The following is a 16,836-nucleotide window of genomic DNA, read 5'->3' on the forward strand; positions in this document are numbered from 1 at the left end:
TATCAGTTGCTGACCTCAAATGTTTTAAGCTGCTTCGTATGGTTTTATTCATAAAGAATTTTTCTTGAGACAATTTCCAGAATTTGAAAATATGTTATACCCAAAACCATGTTTTTTTTAAATTAAGAAATTGATTTTTTTTTTAAAAGGAGGGGGCAATTTTGATACAATTCTAAGTCCTTTTCAAAAAAAAAAATTGGTACATGTTTTAATAATATTCCTGAAATTTCAAATATTTTCTTGTGAAAATTTTGCCATTTTGTTGAAAGTGTTGCCCCAAATTCATACTCAGCAAGGAACAAACTTTTGTTTACTTGCCAATAACTGGAGCAGTATAAACAACTCTCAAAAGTTGTTGTACTTAATTTCTATGAATCTTGCATCAACTAACTAAGTTTAATTTTCCTTTTAAGTCAGTTCCCTGAATGTGTGACAATACTATGCTGGTAGTCTATCAAAATGTTCTATCCATCTAGGGCAAAGCATATTGACTTTAAGCATTTTTTTGTCATGATCTTGTAAAAGGTTGGATTTTTCAAAGATCTTGTTTTCTCAGAAAAAGATTTGGTATTAATGGCTTATGAGTCATATTTTTGGACACAAATCATTTTACTTAGTCCAATTTTAATTTTTGCTAGAAGAAAGATCTTGATTTCTCAGAAAAAGATTTAGCATTAATGACTTATGAGTCATATTTTTGGAATATTTTTTACTTAGTCCAATTTTACCCAAAAAGTTTTCTTTCAAAATGGATGTCATAATTAATTTCACCATTTCCCACCTTACCTCTGCCACCCTTTTTTTCTCCTCATGCAGTGTCCTCCCACCTCCACAGTCCCCTTTCATTTTACGCCCCTTCCCCTTCCCCTTCCCATTCTTATCCATTCACTGAATAGTCGCCTCTTGTTTCTAAGGTTCTCTTAATCAGTTCTCCTCCTTCTTCAATCCTCTTTTAAATCTCCTCTCTTCTCTCACTCATACTAAAAACCCTTTCCATGGCCAATGTATCTAGAATCTCTTCCGACGGTCCTATTTTTTTTTAAAATCCTTCGATGAGTCCTCATCTCGATCCACTCTCCTAAAGAAACGACGACCCTCTTCCAACCCTATTTTGTCTATAAAAAACCCCATCCAAATCCTTCTAACTCTCTCCATCCATAAGATATGCACCAATTCTAGACAAACCTTCATAAGGAAAAGTTTCTCTTCTCTAAAAATTGCTCAATCATTCCTGGACGTATTGTCTATCTCAGTCAACTTAAAGATTACTCTTTCAATGTTAGTCACTTTTTCAAATTCCAAGATCTGTCCTATATTTTTTTACCTTTGTGGAATTCTAGTTTATGAAGACCCTGTTCGCATATTTTACGCTAATCTCCAACTTTCCCCAAACAGTGGTGAATTCGAGACTCTTATTCTAGGCACAAAAATTATCTTGAATAACTTTCTATTTGAAAATGTTTTTAATACTATTTTTTCTGGTATAGTCCCTTTTATGAACAATAACTAGCCTGAGGACTTTGAAGTGTGCTTTGAGGAAGCCAAGAAATTTATGTCTGACCCTGACTCCTTATCAACCAACTTTGGTCCCCTATCTTTATGCTTCAAACTTTGCATTATGGCCAAATTGTTGCTACCACTTTGTTCTTCAAAAAGTATCACTAAGCAACATTATTTGTCGTGATGTCTTTGTGCTATACTTTCTGGTCAAGAAGATCAAAATCAATTGGGCAACTTGGATATGCAAGTACATACTAGAGAGTGCAAGGAAAGTCAATGTATCTTCCAGTTTGCCATACAGACTGCTTATCACTCGGATCCTTTTATTCTACTCCTCCGATCTCTCTTCTTATCCCCCTGTAGAAGTTGATATAACTTATGATTCAAGAAATTTTAGCAGCATGGGATATATCCTGGTGGAAGTTGCATGGTGCAGGAAAAAGTCTGCCCGTTGATGTTTCGGCTTTTGACAGAATATTTTTCAATTATTTCTTGGGAAAATTTCATGTTTTCAAGCAACCAAGGTTGCATTTAATACTGGTTTTTAGTGTTTCAGGGTAAGGAGCCAGCTGAGGGAAAAGACTCAAAAAACTAGAAGAAAAATATTTCTGATGGTCTAAATGGTGGACCAGCAGTCTTGCGACGGACCACCAGCTCAATCGTCAGGTCCGAACAGAGTCCATGAATTTTGAAGACCCAGTGACAGCCCATGTGGTGGACCATCACTCTTGCGATAGATGAACACATCGGCTGTCAGTGCTAAATAGAACCAGGCATTCTGAATGCTCAACGATAGATAATATGGTGGACCGTCAACCTTACGAAGGACCACCTCTTCGGCCATTAGGACTATCCAAAACTTGACTCTCAAGGATCATCAGTAATGGTCAAAATGGTGGACTATCAGTCTTGTGACAAACCACCACTTTTATTGTCAGTCTTATCCAGAAAGTGACCTACCAAGATCAGCAGCGACTGACCAAATGGTGGACGTCAGCTACTACTACTTTGTCCGTCACTTTGGACATGGGTTTTATAATTTTGAATTTTAAATCCTTTTTGACTGGGAACATATAAATATCCAGTTTTAGGTTTTATTGGATATCTCCTATCTTTTATTAGGTTTTTTCATACTGAAAATACATTGTAACATAGTTTTTCTCTATGATTAATTAGATATTTATGGATCTAGATTCCTTTATCATATTTTCTATTGAAGATTGAAGAATAACAATTGTGACTTTTGTAAGTAAACTTTGGATTAATTTATGGATCACACAATGGTTTCTTCTCTTTCTTGGGTGGAAATGTGAGGCTAAGCTCCCATAACTAGGGTTATGGGAGCCTCGATGTGAAAAGCTGATTTTTGTATTGTAAATCTAGTTGATTCCCATGAGTAATTGATATTGCATAAACTCTTCTTCACTTTAATGACTTTTCTTGGTTGCAAACTTGAAAAGTGAGCCCAAGAACAACACTTGTTCAAATAGAAAAGTGCTTGTTGGGAAAAGAAAGGGTTTACATAAATCTCAAGGCTTTAACCTTTAGATAGAGGGTAGATGCCTTAACCAAATCAACCCATATGAGATTATAGTTGAATTAATACTATGCTCTTTAAGTTTGAAAGAATTAAATGATAACTTACTCATTTAGGTTGAGAAACTTATGGGTAAACCATAGAATTCAATCACTCTTGCAATAAAAATTGTTCATTGGGAATCCACAATAGTTCACAACCCTAGCTTCTTAAGCATCTTGGCAACCATAACTCTAGTTTGAGCTCTCTTATTGAATTACTACTAGCAATATAACCTACAGTTGGATTACTTTTTGTGACAAACATTTGAATATAACTAACGAATAAAAATCCCCCTCTATTCTGGAACTTTCGATCAACAGTCTAGTAACAACCATAATACTTAGTGAACACAGTATTCCCTATGGGATTCGAAACGCAACCCAGTTAGGTTCTATATATGACAGCAACACTTACACTTTCTAACGAGAGTTGTTATTTGGGTGTATCAAATTTTGGTGCCGTTATTGGGGAATACAATTGTCAGTTAAATTTGTGTTTGTTAATTGACCTTTGGTCGAGTTTCCCAAAATTTGCTTTTTTTTGTTGTTTTTGTTCTGTGTAGGGTAGTTATTGTGTATACCAATTACACAGAGATCGGGTGCACCATCATTACCAATACATCCGGAATCACAGTTAATTGGCAGAATGGCAGACCCCAAGATACTGAAAAACTAGCCGCTCTAGCTAGATGTCAACTAAATCAACATAATGACGGCCAGCAGGTGCGTCATCCTAATCATGATAATGATGATTTAGGGGATGATGATTTGTTGGATCCTAGTAACTCATGGTGTCTAGAGAATATAGCTACACCAGTGAATCAGAATGTAAATAGGAATCGCCCCTTTAGGGTAAGGCAGGAGCGTAAACTAGTGCAATTTGATCTGAATGACGTCGAAGATGGAATAGATAGAGTAGGTACAACTGGAGCTATCATTCCTCTACCTCTATCCCCTGTATCTAAATTTAATATTACCAGTATGATGATTCAACTCCTTCATCTTAAGGTGTTGTTTGGTGGTCTTACTGGAGATGATCCAAACATGTAGTTGGTGAACTTTGTCACCATTTGCAAGTTTTTTGATAATCCAGGAGTGGGTTAGAATGCTATTCGCTTGTATTTGTTTTCATTGTCTCTATTTGAGAAGGCCACACTATGGATAACTAAACTGACTCTTGACTCTATAACCAACTGGAGGCAGTTGAAAGAGGCTTTCCTAGAAAAGTTTTTTCCACCCTCCAGAAGGGTACAATATGGGATAAAATTAGTAACTTTTGACAGCTTCCCACTGAAGCTCTTCATGAGACCTGGGAGAGGTTTAAAAAGAAGTTGATGAAATTCCCGAACCATAACATGACCAATATTTATTTGATAGAGACTCTTTACTATAGTCTGAACTCAATTACTAATCTAGTCATGGATAATGCTTCAGGAGGGTCATTTGTTAACCTTACTTTTCCATAGGCTTAGGAGATGTTTGATCGGATGACCATATAGAGTAGAACTTGGCATACCAGGGATTCTGTGGTATCAAACCCTACTGTGTCTTGTAGTATGACTGCAGAACAATGCAAGAAGAAGGAAGAATATGACTAGGATATGGCACACTTAAAGGCACAGATAGATTTGCTGACTAAGCATCTATTGTCTAGAAAAATAGAGAAGGTAAAATTTGTTGCATCCCAGGGAAGAGCTAACTCTAATTCAAAAGAAGAGGCGAACTATCTAAATAATCAGGAGGGTTTCTGAGGCAATAGTCAAGGAAATCAAGGTCGGAACTTTTACTACAAAATTGGTTACAAGGATAGAGATCAAGGGAACTGGAAGCGAAAAAATGATAGGAGTAGACTATATGTGCCTCTTGGAAGCAGAGATAACGCTGCAACTAGCTCTAGCAAGATGTCCATGGAGGAAATGATGGAGAAATTATTAAAAGGAGTTGAGACTACCAACTCAAGGGTGACTACTATGAAGAGTGATTTGTCTTCCATGACTCAGTTGGTAAACTCACACTCTACTTCTATCAAACAGTTGAAGCAGCCAATAAGCCAACTCTCAGCAACATTGAATCAGAGGAAGAGTGGAACTATGCCAAGTGATATAGTTCAGAACTCTCAAAATAATGTCTTCTACATGGCAATTACCACACGGAGTGGTAAAGTATTACCAGCCCCATCTTTGGGCAAAGTTGTGATTGAAGAGGATATTGAGCATAAAGAAAGTTATCAAGAGAGTCTGAGAAACTGGATGAAGTTATTGATAATACACCATCCAACCATCAGTAGGGTAATGAGTTGGATAAGTGCAAGGAAAAGGAGACAGAAGTTGTGGTTACAATGCTCCCAAAACCACCTCCTCCATTACCCCATTGGTTGAAAAAAAAAGACCAATGACACAAAGTTTGGCAAGTTTATGACCATGCTTAAGTAGTTGACAATCAATTTTCCATTGGTGGAAGCATTGGAGAAAATGCTCGGGTACACAAAGTTCATAAAAGACCTTGTTACAAAGAAGTGGATAGTTAGTTATGAGAGGATGGACAATCTCCATCATTATGGTGTTATTTCCACAAGGTCTTTGGTGTAGAAGAAATCAGACCCGGGAGCATTTACTATGCCGTGCACTATTGGGCCTCTTGATTTTGCAAAAGCTCTATGTGATTTGGGAGCCATTATAAACTTGATGCCGCTTGCTGTATATAAGAAAATGGGTTTGGGGGATCCTACTCCCACAAAAATGAGATTAGTTATGGCAAATAGGTTTGTGAAGCGGCCCGTTGGGATTCTATATAACATATTAGTTAAGGTGGCCAGTTTAATATTTCCAGCTGATTTTGCCATTCTTAATTGCGAGGTAGACTTTGAGGTGCCCATAATCTTGGGTAGATCTTTTCTCGCAACCGAGAGTGTACTTATTGATCTAAAGGAAAAGGTACTACTATTCAGGCTCAATGATAAAGTAGTTTGTTTCGATGTATGCCAGTCCATAAAGAGGCATAAAGATATGAGCATATTTTCTATTGTAGATGTTTATTATGAAGAGGAGCAGGAAGTGCCTATAGAAGAAAAATTTGTTGTGGAGACTTTATCTACTATATTGATGAATTTTGATCATGACTGTATTAAAAATTATGAGGAGATGATGTGTGCCTTAACATGCATGGGGTCTTATTCATATGCACCCAAGAATTTGGATTTGGACTTGAAAAATCATCCAAGTTCACCTACTAAGCCTTCTATAGAAAAGCCACCTACATTGGCGCTGAAAGAGTTTCTTGGTCATTTAAGGTACGTATTCCTAGGCAGTGGGAATATACTACTTATGATTATTGCTGCTGATCTGGGTGAGCAACAGGTGAAAGATTTTATCTCTGGTCTCAAGATATATAAGAGGGCTATTGGTTGGACAATTACAGACATCATCAGTATCCTTCCTGGTATATATATACATAAGATTCAGCTAGAGGAGGATTGTGTTCTGACTATTGAGCATCAGCATCATTTAAACCCACCTATACAAGAGGTGGTAAAGAAAGAATTCATTAAGTGGCTAGACGTAGGAGTAGTATATCTTATTTCAGATAGTAAGTGGGTGAGTCTTGTTCAGTTCGTGCATAAGAAAGGGGGCATGACAGTTGTGGCTAACGAGAAGAATAATTTGATCCCACTCAGGCCTGTAACTGGGTGGAGGGAGTGTATGGATTACAAAAAACTCAACTCGTGGACATTGAAGGACCACTTCCTATGCCTTTCATGGATCAGATGCTTGATCGACTAGCAGGAAGGGGTTGGTACTATTCTTAGATAGGTATTCTGGTTACAACCAAATTTCTATTGCTCCTGAAGATCAGGATAAGACGACATTCATGTGCCCATATGACACATTTTCTTTTAAGAGGATGCCTTTCGTGTTGTGTAATGCACCTGCCACTTTTCAGCGGCGCATGATATCGATATCCTCAGATATGGTTGAAAACACCTTGGAGGTATTTATGGATAATTTTTATATGGTAGGAGATTGATTCAGTGTTTGGTAAATCTAAGTAGGTCCTTACAGCTGTGTGAGAAGTTCAATCTTAATTGGGAGAAATGCCACTTCATGGTGAAGGAGGGCATTATTCTCGAACACAAAATTTCAGCAAAGAGGATTGAATTTATCTAGCTAAAGTTGAGATTATAGCGAAGCTTCCACCTCCCATTTCAGTGAAGGGGTGCGTTGTTTCCTTGGTCATGCTAGCTTCTATCTGAGGTTTATAAAGGACTTCTCAAAGATTCTAAACCCCCTTTGCAAACTTTTGGAGAAGGAAGTCAAATTCTTCTTTAAGGATGATTGCTTGAAGGCATTTGAATGCCTTAAAGGGAAGCTGGTTGATGCACTTATTATTTTTGCACTGGATTGGTCAAAACCATTTGAGATCATGTGTGATGCAAGCGGTGTTTCCCTTGGAGCTGCGCTGGATAAAAGAAAGAAAAATTGTTTCATCTAATCTATTATGTCAGTAAAGTACTGAATGGAGCTCAAAAAAACTACACCATTACAGAATAGGAACTTCTTGCAGTAGTCTATGCTTTTGAGAAGTTTTGGGATTATTTATAACTAACAAAGGTGGTGGTCCACACCCATCACGCAGCCTTGAGATATTTGATGGCGAAAAAGAATGAAAAACCAAGGTTGATTAGATGGGTGCTGCTACTTTATGAATTTGACTTCGAATTCAAGGATAGAAAGGGTTGCAAAAACCAAGTTGCGGATCATCTGTCTAGGCTAGAAGGCAAGCAAGTAGCTAGAGATGAATTTGAGATCAATGATGCATTTCTGGATGAGGAAATCTTGGTTGATGTTATGGAAAAAGTACCTTGGTATGCGGACTTTGCGAACTATGTGGTTAGTGAAGTAATACCAAAGAATCTTTCCTTTAATCAAAGGAAAAAAATTCTCCATGATTTGACCTATTACTTTTGGGATGAGGCGTATCTTTTTCAATGATGTGCGAATGGTATTATTAGACGGTGCATCCCAGAAGTAGATATATTGAGTATACTAGAAGTGAGTCACGCTTCCCCTATTGAAGGTCACCATGCAGGTGATTGGACTGCAGGGAAAGTGCTTCAGAGTGGCTACTATTGGCCCTCTTTATTCAAAGATGCCTACGAGTTCGTAAAGAGGTGTGACCAATGTCAAAGGCAAGGGTCAATCTCAAAGCACCATGAAATGCCAATGTATAAAATGCTGGACGTAGAATTATTTGATGTCTGGGGCATTGATTTTATGGGCATATAGAATGGAAATTAAAGACACCTATTGGCATATCGCATACCAATTGGTTTATGGCAAGGCGTGTCATTTGCCGATTGAGCTAGAGCATAAAGCGTTGTGGGCAATGAAGCGACTTTACTTGAATTGGAATCAGGCAACGAATATGAGACTGGGGCAGCTGAATGAGATGGACGAGTTCCATCTTAGAGCTTATGATTGGGATGATCTATTTAAGGAAAGAATGAAAAAGTACCACGAATGCAGGATTGAAAAACAAGATTTCCAGAAAGGAGACTTGGTGCTTCTGTTCAACTCCATACTCAAAGTATTTCCAGGTAAGCTCAAATTCAAATGGTCCGGCCCATTTAAAGTGAGTCAAGTCTACTACTCTAGAGTAGTGGAACTTGAAAATGAAGACGGAAGTGTCTTCAAGGTAAATGGGCAGCATGTGAAACTGTATATCGGTCCTAGATAAGGAGTATTGATACTATATATATTGATAAAGTTTGAGTAATTGAGATAATTGAGTCGTGCCGCGATGATAAATCCGGTGCTAGTGGGAGGCAACCCACAGTGTGGTTGTAAAACATTAGTTAAATTATTTTATTATTTTATTGCATTTTTTATTTGTTTGTAAAGTGTGCAGGATGTAAAATTTAGCAAAAAGAAGGAGTAATACAATTGGAAAAAGGGTTGAAAATCTGAGCTACTGGAATAAAAGTGACGACCGAATTGGTGGACCACCAGTCACCTGACAGACCACCATTTCAACCGTTGCAAAGAAGATGAAAAATTTATTCATTGGAAAAAGTTGACGGCCAAAGTGGTTGACCATCACAAAATTGTTGGACCACCACACTGACCATCAAAATCAAGCCGAGTTTCCCAGGTTATTGTAAGGTGCAATGGCCAAAGTGGCAAACCATCACAAATTTGGGGGATCGTTACTTGTACTATCGAAATTAAACTGATTTAACCATGTTCTAGTAAGGTGCAACAGCCAAAGTGTTGGACTGTCACAAATTCGGTGGACCGTTACTTGGACCGTCGAAATTAAGTAGAAGTGACCATGTTCTGGTAAGGAGTGACGACCCAAATGGTGGTCTGTTGAATTTACGACGTACCATCGCAGCCTTCGTCCCTATTACCCTAGCACTGGGTCGGGTCGGGTTAAAATTGAGATTTATTTAAGTGACCTGTATTTGGCTAATTTATTTTAAAGAGGTAAAAGAGCTGTTACATGCGTTGTACCCTTTTCAACTTCTTCAACTAACCAAATTCAATTGGATTCAAAGACTCTGAGGGAATTTGATCTTCCTAGGACTGTCCATCTATATTTTTTTGCTCTATTTAAGCAAACTCTCCTCTTTTATTTATTTTCATCACAAACAACCTTGAGAGCAAATAAAGAGTTTTAGGTGAAGCTTGATTTTGTAATTTGCAAGCAAGTAAAAGAAGAAGCTACTGTAAAACCAAGGTATAAGCACCACCCTATTCATCTTTTTTTGAATTGCAAAGACATGAATGAATAAGTTGTTAGTTGATAAAAGTTTATCTTGTTTTTCTTCCTTTGTGTTAACTTGTTTTGAGTCTGGAATGATAATATACACTATGTGGGTAAAGTTTGAGTAACTCGCATTCTCAAAAGTGTGAAATTGTGTGCATAAATATGAAGTTGGTGTCAATTTTTGCTAAAAAAGTCAAGATTGTATGATAAATATTTGACAAAATACCGAATTGAATCCTGAATCTGAAGAAGGGGGTGCGGCGGTTGAAATGGTGGACCATCAGTTATGTGACGGACCACCAAATGGACCGTCACAAGAACTCCAAAAATGACACCCACTGGTTAAGATACGACGACCAAAGTGGTGGACCATCAACTCTACGACGGACCACCATTTGGACCGTTGTAACTCTCTGAATTTTCAGGCCTTCTGGATAGGACCTGACAGCCCACCTGGTGGACCACTAGTTACCTGACGGACCACAAGTGTGGCCGTCAAGTCTAAGTTTTCACTGTTAGGCTATTTTTGTGTTATGATCTATTTCCTTACTTCTTTATCAGGTGTTATGGCTCATAAACTCTCACCAAACAGAGGAGAAAAATCTCAAAGGGGTAGAGATGAATCTGCACTCGCGTACAACACCAGGCATCATGAAAGATAAAATCCCACGCTCTCCTAGTCTGAAGAGAAAATAGATAGTAGTACTAGCAGTACCAGCTCAAGCTCAGATGAGACATCGGTTGCTACAAATCAACCCATGACTGTTGAGGGTGGAACTAAGGCCGCTAATGTGGGAGAACAAATGGAAACAACTGATGTCAATACTGAACCTAAGGATTCTAACCTTATCAAGTGTAAGGATCCTCAGGTTTAAGAGGAGATTAGATGGTAGATAGAGGGATAAAGAGAGAAATTCTATAAAGGATTGACACCTAAATCAAGAGGGATAAAAGTCCATTTACGGAGGAACATCAGATTGTGGCAATGGAGTTCCATGAATATCCTGAGTTGGAACGCCATTTCAATGAGTATGAACTATCATGGATGAGCAGGCCACTAGGAGCATATCAACCAAATTGGGTAAGAGAATTCTTTGACAATTATCTTGCATTAGTAGAAAAAGACTGTCCAAAGGGGATGCCAGTTGCAAGCTTGTCGAACAGAGAGTCAGTACCTGTTTGAGGAGTCACTATCGATATTTCAGCCCGTACAATTAATAGGATATTGTTTGGGCCAGAGTACAAGGCTCCACATGCTATACCTGATCTTGAGTACAGGTTGAGGACTACATCAACTTAGAGGCCTTGGGTGGCTTCATTATTGACTGATGGCGGTAACCCTTATTGGTTGACCAATCCAAAAGAGCGTATTACAAATATTTCATTAGCTTCAAGGCTAATTTCTGATGGGCCGTTGTTCGCTTAAGGCTGATTGTAACAAAAAGTTATAGAAACTTGGATAAACACAGATTTGTATTGGTGGAAAGCTTGGTTTCAGGGCTACAAGTTAACTTCAGCCAAATTATTGCAGTTGAGATATTCGTAAGGGCACATTAAACCGCCAGGGCATTGCCGTTCCCATGCTTGATTATAGAGTTGTGTAGGTAATCAGGTGTGCCTCTGATTCATAGAGTTGACAATGCAGTCTAGGCTACACATATACAAGACATTGAAAAGTTGAAAGATAACTCAAAATTCAAGATGTGTGTCACCAAGCCTCCTTCTTACCAGACTCAATCTGCACCAACTCCTGATGCTACCAAAATTCCTGCAGGTATGACATTTCCCATCACCACTTATGTGCCACCTGAGTATGTGCCTCCAAGTACATCGGCAGGGTCAGGTTCCTCCCTATCTATGGGTGGAGCAGACTTTGCCGAATACAGGTTAACACAGGAAAATTTTGCAAAATTGGTGAAGCTACAAAAGATGTTTCAGAAAATGTTAGATAAATGGGCATCAGAATTTAATCCTTTTGTTGATGGAATTGTAGCTGAGGGACCGTCTATTCTAAACTATTACATGGAACACCTCATTAACAAAAGGCTAGATGAACTATTTCTCCCTGATCTTGCCAAGCTCATGGTTGAATTTAGCAGAGTTAAAGGGAAGACAACCACAACAGACTATTTTTGACCCAACCATAGTGGTGAGTGATGATGATGAAGGCATTTCTGAACTAATGGGAAGACCGGTGAAGGACAAAAAAAAGCAACACATAGATGAACAAGCTACAAGGAGAGCTGAAAAGAGGAGAAAGGGAGCAGAAATGATACTGAAGGAATAGGAACAACATGATCTGAAGAGATCTCAAAAGAAATCAAAGAAAGTTGAATAAAAGAGAAACAATAAAAAGGAAGATGAAGCAGTAGGAGTATCAACTAGTGCTGCCCCAGCAAGGGGGCAAAGTTCAGCATCTGTTAGAGAGATGATTTCTCTAATCCAGAAGGGTATGGTTTTGAGTGCCCCTACCACCATAGGGGCTAACATTTCCCCAGGTGAGGATACAGGGTCCTCACCACACGTTAATATGTCTCAGATGAATAAGAGGCAAAACAAGTATCCCATTCCTTTATACTTTAATTTAATGCTTTGAGGATAATGCATTTGTTTTTATATGGGGGGTGGTGTACTTGTATCATGGGGGGGTTATGTTGCCGTGATTCTAAACCCTACCATGTACTATCTAGGAGAATCGTCATGTCTAGGATCATGTTAAGTTTGCATTTTTATTTTCTAAGTTTAACTTCATATTTGTATTTTCCTTGTTTTAAAGTCTTGTTATGTTGTTGATGTTGGTACATCAAATAAAAGTGTTGTTTGTGTTAGTATCTTGTTGTAAATACAATGATGAATGATGTTAGTATCAAGCTATGACTATTTCCATTTGACTATTTACTTTTGTCTTCTAGGATATGTAACTGTTAGTAAATCTGTAGTTGGCATCAATCTGTAAATACATATGACATGTGATGCACATCTTAAGAACAGTAGAATGAGTTTGACTCAGTTGCTATTGTGTGTGCGAGTATTTGTATTAGTTCTTACATAGTATAGTACCTAGAACTTGCCTGGTTTAATTGATACCGTCCTGTAGTTGATGGGATAAGATGATGGCAGGCCACCTTATACTTTTAGTCCACTTATCCAAAGTAATTAACCTTACCAAAAATAATTTTCCATTTTTTAACCCTTATTTGAGCCTTTGTTAATTTTTCTTCATCACCAAGCACTCTAGTTAACTCTCTTTTAGCTGTTGACTACTAGCTCTGGCCCTGGTATAATAATAGGCAATGTGTACCTAACCTTAGGCAAAATACCTAAGTTGAGGGTGGTTATAGTAGGACTGTTAACTGCCTAATGGAAAGTTGATCTAGAATTTAAATTTGAGCATTTGGCCCTGGTCTAGTTAAGACAATGTGCACCTTGACTTATGGCATCAACCTAAGTTAAGGGTGGCTGATGCTTGTGTGTGCGTGTATGTATATATATATATATATATATATATATATATAAAGGGGCGAGGTTATTGTGGTGAAGCATGAATGAGTGAGAAAAGGGTAAGTGAGCTAGAAAAACAATGGCCTTGGTAAGAAGAATTTGAAGTCAAAGAGAGTTAAAGCCTAGTTCTTAGTCACTTTTACCCAAAATTACTTCCTACCTTAGCCTGATACATCATTTCTAGCCTAGAAAAGACCTGTTTGATCTTGGAACTCAGCTATAAGGGGGGCATTAGATGATAAAGGCAAGTTTATTCGTGCATGTGCTATGTTGGTTACTTCTTCGATGAGTGAGAGGGTTTTGATTTGTATCCACAAAATATACTAAGTCATGGATCTCCTTGTCTGTTAGGGCAACCTGATTCATACTTAATTTGGCTGATCTCTGTAGATTCTTGTATCCTTGTTGTGTAGATGAATTGAATTTGAAACAATGCCGGTTATAGACTCTAACATGTTAAACCATATGATTTGGTTGAAAAGTGAATGGTTGTGTGAGAAGTGGTTCAGTAGTAAATGCCCGTCATTGTATTGTTCATATTTGCAATTTGGCACTGAGTTGCTTGAGGACAAACAATGTCTTAAGTTGATGGTATTGATGTTCCATCTTTTAACGGAACTTTTTTCATTTTTTTCTTGGGAAAATTGCATGTTTTCAAGCAACTAAGGTTGCATTTAATACTGGTTTTTAGTGTTTCAGGGTAAGGAGCCAGCTGAGGGAAAAGACTCAGAAAATTAGAAGAAAAACACTTCTGACGGTCAAAATGGTGGACCGTCAGTCTTGCGATGGACCACCGACTCAACCATCAGGTCCAAACAGAGTCCATGACTTCAGAAGACCCAGCGATGACCCATGTGGTGGACTGTCATCCTTGCAATGGACCACCATGTTGGTCGTCCGCACTAAACAGAACCAGACATCCTGAAATGCTCAGCGAAGGCCAACATGGTAGACCGTCAACCTTTTGATGGACCACCACTTCGGCCATCAGGACTATCCAGAACTTGACTCTCAAGGATCACCAGCGACGATCAAAATAGTGGACCGTCAATCATGCGATGGACCACCACTTTGACCGTCATTCTTATCTAGAAAGTGACATACCAAGATCAGCAGCAACGAACCAAATGGTTGACCATCAACCTTGCGACGGACCACCACTTTGGCTGTCACTTTGGATGCAGGTTTTATAATTTCAAATTTTAAATCCTTTTTGACTGGGAACGTATAAATAGCCAGTTTTAGGTTTTATTGGATATCTCTTATCTTCTATTAGGTTTTTCCATACTAAAAATACATTGTTACATAGTTTTTCTCTAAGATTCATTAGAGATTCATTGATCTAGATTCCTTTATCATATTTTCTATTGAAGACTGAAGAACAAAAATTCCCATGCAACCACATGTTCAAACCAACATTACAACATGAAAAACCATAAATAGAACATGGGAAAACATTATCCAACCATTAGTAACCAAAATTCCAAACATATATTTCAAAACCAACAAAAACCCACAATCATTCCATGAAAAACATTAAGTAAAACATGCTTTTAGTTTGAACTAACAATGAGGAAGGAATAACATGCCTTAGATACCAATGAAGATGGAGATATTTACTCTTTAAAGCCCGTAATTGAATCTCTTTAACAAAACCTAGCCCTTTCTTAAACCAAAAGCTTGAGAGAGATTTGGGAGTGCTTAAAGTGTGTTTGATGAGAATAATAGGGTAAATGAAGTTCCAAAAATGTTTTAAGTCATGGGGTCAAAAGTAGTTAAGAGGGGAAATGTCTAGAATACCCCCAACTTAAACTGTAAAAATCACCATAGTAGGGTACGGTTTGGACCCCTCACTCATACTCACATCATACGAGTGGTACCCTTCACTCATACTTTGATCAGAAGGTTGGACATCAGACATTGTACACCATACTACTCCTCTTTCCTAAATCATATCCATACCATACGTCTAGTAACCTCAAACCATATCCAAGACAGCATCAAAGGTTAGACACACTGTTTAACATATGACTTGGAGTTTACCACTCATACCTCAACGACAAATCATCACCACCAATCCGTACCCATAATAGAAACTTACCCACCACACACTGGATAATATACGAGTTGGGTCACCCAACACGTACCCTCACCATACGACTAGTATACTGGGTCATATAATGCTCAAAAAACTTAAGACTCGAGAAACTTGTAAGGACCAGAACCTAGGGTGTTTTAATATCTAACATAAAATGATTAGACTAAGTACCAAACTCTCGAATAGTCACAAGACATGATCTATATACTCGATTTACTATTAAAAAATCACCTACGTGAGTAGATAAACTTAATGGTACAGACAAGACTCCCAACACAACTCTAACTACAATGCATAATAAGAAGACACATATGAATAAGTGGATCTCAGATCAAATAAAGCAATAAATATTTGATGGCACACTAAAACAATGCCTATAATAACAACATTCGAAGATGCTATCCTCGACCTACCAAGTACAACATATTAATGACCTTGCTTGCTACCTATTTGGGTGCCTGACCGACTACCTAGTCTACCAACCTAAAGACATCCTTAAGAACCCTGGAACCACTATAGCGACCCAACATACTACCTTTATCTAGGGGCAATATTGCCCTAATCAGCACAACGCTCTGCAATATAGATACAACTGCCTCACTATGGGGACACTCTCAAGGATAATGGCTGATAGCCCCACATTCATAGCATGCCCTTGGTACTCCACTATGATGAGAAGATATAACTGACCCAGAATAGCCACCTTAGTTAGAAAACCCAAAATATGCACCTCTTAAAGATTGCCTATTGCTTGGCCTACTATAATTACTGTAGCTAGCTAACCTCCATTGGTAATCTGAAGTACAGTATGAACAGGTCTACAATACTGACCCTGATACTGATAAGACTATTCTAAAATCCTAGCTCTAAACTATGATCACTCCAGCTCCCACTGAAACTACCTTGGTGATATGGTGTTTTATCGCTGCCCCTTTGTGACCCATGATACATCTCCTCTATAGTATGGGCATAATTGGAAACCTCAACAAAAGACCTGCCAGCTGTAACCAAATGTTGAGAAGCCATACAAAGAGAAAGTCTCAGCCCTCTAACAAAACATCAAACCTGCTTATATTTAGCTGAAAAGATAGCAATAACATAGTTGTCCAACTTATAGAACCATGCCTCATACTCTAAAACAACAATAGAACCCTGCTCTAATCTTGAGAACTGATCTCTTAAACTCTCTCAAAGGCTGTGAGGCATATACTTCTCCAACAAAAGCTTAGAGAATTAAATCCATGTCAAAGAAAGATATCTAGTTGGACTTGAATCAAGATAACCTCTGTACCAATGTTAAGCTACAAAGTCCAACTAAAAAGTAAGTGTAGTCAACCCCATATGTCTCAACTAGGCCCAACTTGTGGAGCCTATCCTTACAAGCAATTAAGAGC

The sequence above is a fragment of the Capsicum annuum genome, chromosome 9 (genome assembly GCF_002878395.1).
Source record: "Capsicum annuum cultivar UCD-10X-F1 chromosome 9, UCD10Xv1.1, whole genome shotgun sequence".
NCBI classification, from domain to species: Eukaryota; Viridiplantae; Streptophyta; class Magnoliopsida; order Solanales; family Solanaceae; genus Capsicum; species Capsicum annuum.